At 60.1% G+C, this 8,098-nt stretch overlaps 1 protein-coding gene across 3 annotated transcripts in view; it reads right to left on the minus strand.

The window, feature by feature from the left end:
* Positions 1–7,748, minus strand: part of LOC126987397 (zinc finger protein 418-like) — a 60,650-nt gene extending 52,902 nt beyond the window's left edge. For 2 of the 3 annotated variants that reach the window (XR_007740873.1, XR_007740872.1), the window contains exon 1: positions 7,333–7,748. The gene's annotated coding sequence lies outside the window, so the exon portion shown is untranslated. The remainder of the gene's footprint in view (positions 1–7,332) is intronic. The other variant, XM_050844376.1, reaches the window with a different exon arrangement.
* Positions 7,749–8,098: the final 350 nt, after the last annotated feature.

Genomic DNA, 8,098 nt, shown 5'->3' on the forward strand with positions numbered 1-8,098 from the left:
CCAAGCGTATTATCGGAAATAGTATTAGGTAAAGGTGCATGTTCATACCAAAAAAATAATAATAACAACGCGTGGTGGACCTGGTCTCACATAGCGTATCATTGCTAACCGGATCGTTGGCAACGCTGCTCATATTGCAATGGCGTCGCCATGTAAACACATCGTCCGTATGTATAATATGCCCTTAAGTACAATATGGAGGTGCGGAGTGATTTTCAATAATTACCTTGCGTGGTTTCCGTACGTTGTAAAAAAAAACCGGAATGTATGAAATTTCCCTACATCTTAGTAATTGTAAGGAACTTCCCTACATCTAGGGTATTTTTCAACCCCTCACAACTCAAAAACTATGCATTTGCAACGCATTTCATGTTTACCACCGCATTCCCTGAAGTCTCAATGGCCCCCTAGCCAATTTTGGTTGCGAGGGGTGAGTATGGGCAAACACTACAATAATACCCCCAAGTGTAGCCCGTCCACACCCTGGCCCTCCCCTCCTTCCTGTCCCAATTACAGCCCGTCCACACACTGGCCCTCCCCTCCTTCCTGTCCAAAGTACAGCCCCTCCACACCCTGGCCCTCCCCTCCTTCCTGTCCAAAATACAGCCCGCCCACACCCTGGCCCTCCCCTCCTTCCTGTCCCAAGTGTAGCCCGTCCACACCCTGGCCCTACGCTCCTTCCTGTCCAAAGTACAGCCCGTCCACACCCTGGCCCTCCCCTCCTTCCTGTCCAAAGTACAGCCCGTCCACACCCTGGCCCTCCCCTCCTTCCTGTCCCAAGTGTAGCCCGTCCACACCCTGGCCCTCCCTCCTTTCTGTCCCAAGTGTAGCCTGTCCACACCCTGGCCCTCCCTCCTTCCCTGTCCCAAGTACAGCCCGTCCACACCCTAGCCCTCCCTCCTTCCTGTCCCAAGTGTAGCCCGTCCACACCCTGGCCCTCCCCTCCTTCCTGTCCCGAGTGTAGCCCTTCCACACCCTGGCCCTTCGCTCCTTCCTGTCCGAAGTACAGCCCGTCCACACCCTGGCCCTTCGCTCCTTCCTGTCCCAAGTACAGCTCGTCCACACCCTGGCCTCCCCTCCTTCCTGTCCCAAGTACAGCCCGTCCACACCCTGGCCCTTCGCTCCTTCCTGTCCCAAGTACAGCCCGTCCACACCCTGGCCCTCCCTCCTTCCTGTCCAAAGTACAGCCTGTCCACACCCTGGCCCTCCCTCCTTCCTGTCCCAAGTGTAGCCCTTCCACACCCTGGCCCTCCCCTCCTTCCTGTCCCTAGTGTAGCCCGTCCACACCCTGGCCCTTCGCTCCTTCCTGTCCCAAGTACAGCCCGTCCACACCCTGGCCCTCCCCTCCTTCCTGTCCCAAGTGAAGCCTGTCCACACCCTGGCCCTCCCTCCTTCCTGTCCCAAGTGTGGCCTGTCCACACCCTGGCCCTCCCTCCTTCCTGTCCCAAGTGTAGCCTGTCCACACCCTGGCCCTCCCTCCTTCCTGTCCCAAGTGTAGCCTGTCCACACCCTGGCCCTCCCTCCTTCCTGTCCCAAGTGTAGCCTGTCCACACCCTGGCCTCCCTCCTTCCTGTCCCAAGTGGAGCCTGTCCACACCCTGGCCCTCCCGTCCTTCCTGTCCCACGTGTAGCCTGTCCACACCCTGGCCTCCCTCCTTCCTGTCCCAAGTGTAGCCTGTCCACACCCTGGCCCTCCCTCCTTCCTGTCCCAAGTGTAGCCTGTCCACACCCTGGCCCTCCCTCCTTCCTGTCCCAAGTGTAGCCTGTCCACACCCTGGCCCTCCCTCCTTCCCTGTCCCAAGTGTAGCCCATCCACACCCTGGCCCTCCCTCCTTCCTGTCCCAAGTGTAGCCTGTCCACACCCTGGCCCTCCCTCCTTCCTGTCCCAAGTGTAGCCTGTCCACACCCTGGCCCTCCCTCCTTTCTGTCCCAAGTGTAGCCTGTCCACACCCTGGCCCTCCCTCCTTCCTGTCCCAAGTACAGCCTGTCCACACCCTAGCCCTCCCTCCTTCCTGTCCCAAGTGTAGCCTGTCCACACCCTGGCCCTCCCCTCCTTCCTGTCCCGAGTGTAGCCCATCCACACCCTGGCCCTTCGCTTCTTCCTGTCCCAAGTACAGCCCGTCCACACCCTGGCCCTTCGCTCCTTTCTGTCCCAAGTACAGCCCGTCCACACCCTTGCCCTCCCCTCCTTCCTGTCCCAAGTACAGCCTGTCCACACCCTGGCCTCTGCTCCTTCCTGTCCCAAGTACAGCCTGTCCACACCCTGGCCCTCCCTCCTTCCTGTCCAGTACAGCCTGTCCACACCCTGGCCCTCCCTCCTTCCTGTCCCAAGTGTAGCCCATCCACACCCTGGCCCTCCCTCCTTCCTGTCCCAAGTGTAGCCTGTCCACACCTGGCCCTTCGCTCCTTCCTGTCCCAAGTACAGCCTGTCCACACCCTGGCCCTCCTCCTTCCTGTCCCAAGTGTAGCCTGTCCACACCCTGGCCCTCCCTCCTTCCTGTCCCAAGTGTGGCCTGTCCACACCCTGGCCCTCCCTCCTTCCTGTCCCAAGTGTAGCCTGTCCACACCCTGGCCTCCCCTCCTTCCTGTCCCAAGTGTAGCCTGTCCACACCCTGGCCCTCCCTCCTTCCTGTCCCAAGTGTAGCCTGTCCACACCCTGGCCCTCCCTCCTTCGTGTCCCAAGTACAGCCTGTCCACACCCTGGCCCTTCTGCTCCTTCCTGTCCCAAGTACAGCCTGTCCACACCCTGGCCCTCCCTCCTTCCTGTCCCAAGTACAGCCTGTCCACACCCTGGCCCTTCTGCTCCTTCCTGTCCCAAGTACAGCCTGTCCACACCCTGGCCCTCCCTCCTTCCTGTCCAGTACAGCCTGTCCACCCTGGCCCTCCCTCCTTCCTGTCCCAAGTGTAGCCCATCCACACTCTGGCCCTCCCTCCTTCCTGTCCCAAGTGTAGCCCGTCCACACCCCGGCCCTCTGCTCCTTCCTGTCCCAAGTACAGCCTGTCCACACCCTGGCCCTCCCTCCTTCCTGTCCCAAGTGTAGCCTGTCCACACCCTGGCCCTCCCTCCTTCCTGTCCCAAGTGTGGCCTGTCCACACCCTGGCCCTCCCTCCTTCCTGTCCCAAGTGTAGCCTGTCCACACCCTGGCCCTCCCTCCTTCCTGTCCCAAGTGTAGCCTGTCCACACCCTGGCCCTCCCTCCTTCCTGTCCCAAGTGTAGCCTGTCCACACCCTGGCCCTCCCCTCCTTCCTGTCCCAAGTGTAGCCCATCCACACCCTGGCCCTCCCCTCCTTCCTGTCCCAAGTGAAGCCCGTCCACACCCTGGGCCTCCCTCCTTCCTGTCCCAAGTGTAGCCTGTCCACACCCTGGCCCTCCCTCCTTCCTGTCCCAAGTGTAGCCTGTTCACACCCTGGCCCTCCCTCCTTCCTGTCCCAAGTGTAGCCCTGTCCACACCCTGGCCCTCCCTCCTTCCTGTCCCAAGTGTAGCCCATCCACACCCTGGCCCTCCTCCTTCCTGTCCCAAGTGTAGCCTGTCCACACCCTGGCCCTCCCTCCTTCCTGTCCCAAGTGTAGCCTGTCCACACCCTGGCCCTCCCTCCTTTCTGTCCCAAGTGTAGCCTGTCCACACCCTGGCCCTCCGCTCCTTCCTGTCCCAAGTACAGCCCGTCCACACCCTGGCCCTCCCCTCCTTCCTGTCCCAAGTGTAGCCCGTCCACACCCTGGCCCTCCCCTCCTTCCTGTCCCGAGTGTAGCCCATCCACACCCTGGCCCTTCGCTTCTTCCTGTCCCAAGTACAGCCCGTCCACACCCTGGCCCTTCGCTCCTTCCTGTCCCAAGTAAAGCCCGTCCACACCCTGGCCCTGCCCTCCTTCCTGTCCCAAGTACAGCCTGTCCACACCCTGGCCCTTCTGCTCCTTCCTGTCCCAAGTACAGCCTGTCCACACCCTGGCCCTCCCTCCTTCCTGTCCAAAGTACAGCCCTGTCCACACCCTGGCCCTCCCTCCTTCCTGTCCCGAGTGTAGCCCCTCCACACCCTGGCCCTCCGCTTCTTCCTGTCCCAAGTTGAGCCCGTCCACACCCTGGCCCTTCGCTCCTTCCTGTCCCAAGTACAGCCCGTCCACACCCTGGCCCTCCGCTCCTTCCTGTCCCAAGTGTAGCCCGTCCACACCCTGGCCCTCCCCTCCTTCCTGTCCCAAGTGTGGCCCGTCCACACCCTGGCCCTCCCTCCTTCCTGTCCCAAGTGTAGCCTGTCCACACCCTGGCCCTCCCTCCTTCCTGTCCCAAGTGTAGCCTGTCCACACCCTGGCCCTCCCTCCTTCCTGTCCCAAGTGTAGCCTGTCCACACCCTGGCCCTCCCTCCTTCGTGTCCCAAGTACAGCCTGTCCACACCCTGGCCCTTCTGCTCCTTCCTGTCCCAAGTACAGCCTGTCCACACCCAGGCCCTCCCTCCTTCCTGTCCCAAGTACAGCCTGTCCACACCCTGGCCCTTCGCTCCTTCCTGTCCCAAGTACAGCCTGTCCACACCCTGGCCCTCCCTCCTTCCTGTCCAAAGTACAGCCTGTCCGCACCCTGGCCCTCCCTCCTTCCTGTCCCAAGTGTAGCCCATCCACACCCTGGCCCTCCCTCCTTCCTGTCCCAAGTGTAGCCTGTCCACACCCTGGCCCTTCTGCTCCTTCCTGTCCCAAGTACAGCCTGTCCACACCCTGGCCCTCCCTCCTTCCTGTCCCAAGTGTAGCCTGTCCACACCCTGGCCCTCCCTCCTTCCTGTCCCAAGTGTGGCCTGTCCACACCCTGGCCTCCCTCCTTCCTGTCCCAAGTGTAGCCTGTCCACACCCTGGCCCTCCCTCCTTCCTGTCCCAAGTGTAGCCTGTCCACACCCTGGCCCTCCCTCCTTCCTGTCCCAAGTGTAGCCTGTCCACACCCTGGCCCTCCCTCCTTCCTGTCCCAAGTGTAGCCTGTCCACACCCTGGCCCTCCCTCCTTCCTGTCCCAAGTGTAGCCTGTCCACACCCTGGCCTCCCTCCTTCCTGTCCCAAGTGTAGCCTGTCCACACCCTGGCCCTCCCTCCTTCCTGTCCCAAGTGTAGCCTGTTCACACCCTGGCCCTCCCTCCTTCCTGTCCCAAGTGTAGCCTGTCCACACCCTGGCCCTCCCTCCTTCCTGTCCCAAGTGTAGCCTGTCCACACCCTGGCCCTCCCTCCTTCCTGTCCCAAGTGTAGCCTGTCCACACCCTGGCCCTCCCTCCTTCCTGTCCCAAGTGTAGCCTGTCCACACCCTGGCCCTCCCTCCTTTCTGTCCCAAGTGTAGCCTGTCCACACCCTGGCCCTCCCTCCTTCCTGTCCCAAGTACAGCCTGTCCACACCCTAGCCCTCCCTCCTTCCTGTCCCAAGTGTAGCCTGTCCACACCCTGGCCTCCCTCCTTCCTGTCCTGAGGTAGCCCATCCACACCCTGGCCCTTCGCTTCTTCCCTGTCCCAAGTACAGCCTGTCCACACCCTGGCCCTTCTGCTCCTTCCTGTCCCAAGTACAGCCCGTCCACACCTGGCCCTCCCTCCTTCCTGTCCCAAGTACAGCCTGTCCACACCCTGGCCCTTCTGCTCCTTCCTGTCCCAAGTACAGCCTGTCCACACCCTGGCCCTCCCCTCCCTCCTGTCCAAAGTACAGCCCGTTCACACCCTGGCCCTCCCCTCCCTCCTGTCCCAAGTGTAGCCCCTCCACACCCAGGCCCTCCCTCCTTCCTGTCCCAAGTGTAGCCTGTCCACACCCTGGCCCTTCTGCTCCTTTCTGTCCCAAGTACAGCCTGTCCACACCCTGGCCCTCCCTCCTTCCTGTCCCAAGTGTAGCCTGTCCACACCCTGGCCCTCCTCTCCTTCCTGTCCCAAGTGTGGCCTGTCCACACCCTGGCCCTCCCTCCTTCCTGTCCCAAGTGTAGCCTGTCCACACCCTGGCCCTCCCTCCTTCCTGTCCCAAGTGTAGCCCGTCCACACCCTGGCCCTCCCTCCTTCTTGTCCCAAGTGTAGCCTGTCCACACCCTGGCCCTCCCTCCTTCCTGTCCCAAGTGTAGCCTGTCCACACCCTGGCCTCCCTCCTTCCTGTCCCAAGTGTAGCCTGTCCACACCCTGGCCTCCCTCCTTCCTGTCCTAAGTGTAGCCTGTCCACACCCTGGCCCTCCCTCCTTCCTGTCCCAAGTGTAGCCTGTCCACACCCTGGCCCTCCCTCCTTCCTGTCCCAAGTGTAGCCTGTCCACACCCTGGCCCTCCCTCCTTCCTGTCCCAAGTGTAGCCTGTCCACACCCTGGCCCTCCCTCCTTCCTGTCCCAAGTGTAGCCTGTCCACACCCTGGCTCCTCCCTCCTTCCTGTCCCAAGTGTAGCCTGTCCACACCCTGGCCCTCCCCTCCTTTCTGTCCCAAGTGTAGCCCGTCCACACCCTGGCCCTACCCTCCTTCCAGTCCCAAGTACAGCCAGTCCACACCCTAGCCCTCCCTCCTTCCTGTCCCAAGTGTAGCCTGTCCACACCCTGGCCCTCCCTCCTTCCTGTCCTGAGGTAGCCCATCCACACCCTGGCCTTTCGCTTCTTCCTGTCCCAAGTTTAGCCCGTCCACACCCTGGCCCTTCGCTCCTTCCTGTCCCAAGTACAGCCCGTCCACACCCTGGCCCTCCCCTCCTTCCTGTCCCAAGTACAGCCCGTCCACACCCTGGCCCTTCGCTCCTTCCTGTCCCAAGTACAGCCTGTCCACACCCTGGCCCTCCCTCCTTCCTGTCCAAAGTACAGCCTGTCCACCCTGGCCTTCCCTCCTTCCTGTCCCAAGTGTAGCCCATCCACACCCTGGCCCTCCCCTCCTTCCTGTCCCAAGTGTAGCCTGTCCACACCCTGGCCCTGCTCCTTCCTGTCCCAAGTACAGCCTGTCCACACCCTGGTCTCCCTCCTTCCTGTCCCAAGTGTAGCCTGTCCACACCCTGGCCCTCCCTCCTTCCTGTCCCAAGTGTGGCCTGTCCACACCCTGGCCCTCCCTCCTTCCTGTCCCAAGTGTAGCCTGTCCACACCCTGGCCCTCCCTCCTTCCTGTCCCAAGTGTAGCCTGTCCACACCCTGGCCCTCCCTCCTTCCTGTCCCAAGTGTAGCCTGTCCACACCCTGGCCCTCCCTCCTTCCTGTCCCAAGTGTAGCCTGTCCACACCCTGGCCCTCCCTCCTTCCTGTCCCAAGTGTAGCCTGTCCACAACCTGGCCCTCCGCTCCTTCCTGTCCCAAGTGTAGCCCGTCCACACCCTGGCCCTCCCCTCCTTCCTGTCCCAAGTGTAGCCCGTCCACACCCTGGCCCTCCACCACCCGCACACTCACCCTGGGGGCCTGCACGCCGAGGGGCTCCTCCTCCTCCACGAGAAACACTGCCAGGGCACTTCAGGGCACGCGGCGGACCTCGACCTTGATCTTGATGTCACAGGGGACATGTTTGCTTCCTCCTCCTCTTCTTCTTCTCCTTCCTTTATAGCTTCTTGGCTCCTTCTTGATTGTTTCACTTTTCTGTCTCCCTATATTCAGACTTTCCGATTTTATCCTTTCCGATTGACCTATTTTCCCATTTCTTTATTTTATTTCCCTGTTTTCTTCTTTTCCCTTCTCCTCTTGTTTATCTGCAACAATAAACTATCAATCAATCAAATCTCCTCTTTGCACATCTTCTTAGGTCCTTCTTGATTCTTTATTTTTTCTGTGTACCTAGATTCAGATTTTCCTGTTTTCCTCTTCTGATTTAGTACATATTTTTCCCATTTTTCTTTATTTCCGTATTTTCTTCTTCTTTGTGATGATCTGCTTCTTTTTTCTCTTCTTCACACTATATTCAGGTTTTCCTATTTTCCGATTTGCCTATTTTCCCTATTTTTCTTCTTTTCTTTCTAATTGGAGACTTTTTATGCCCTAAGTTGTTGTCTTTTTATGCATTTTATTTATGGTCTTTATTTCTTGTATTTTCTTTTCCTTACGCTTAGTTTTATCCTTGGAGGAATAATACATGGAGTGGCCCTCAGCGGGTCGCTCTCTTGGAGGAAGATTCTTCCTCCTCTTGAGCAGGCATTGCCTAACTTTGTAATAACTACCGATGAAG

Source organism: Eriocheir sinensis, chromosome 64 (assembly GCF_024679095.1).
Source record: "Eriocheir sinensis breed Jianghai 21 chromosome 64, ASM2467909v1, whole genome shotgun sequence".
NCBI classification, from domain to species: domain Eukaryota; kingdom Metazoa; phylum Arthropoda; class Malacostraca; order Decapoda; family Varunidae; genus Eriocheir; species Eriocheir sinensis.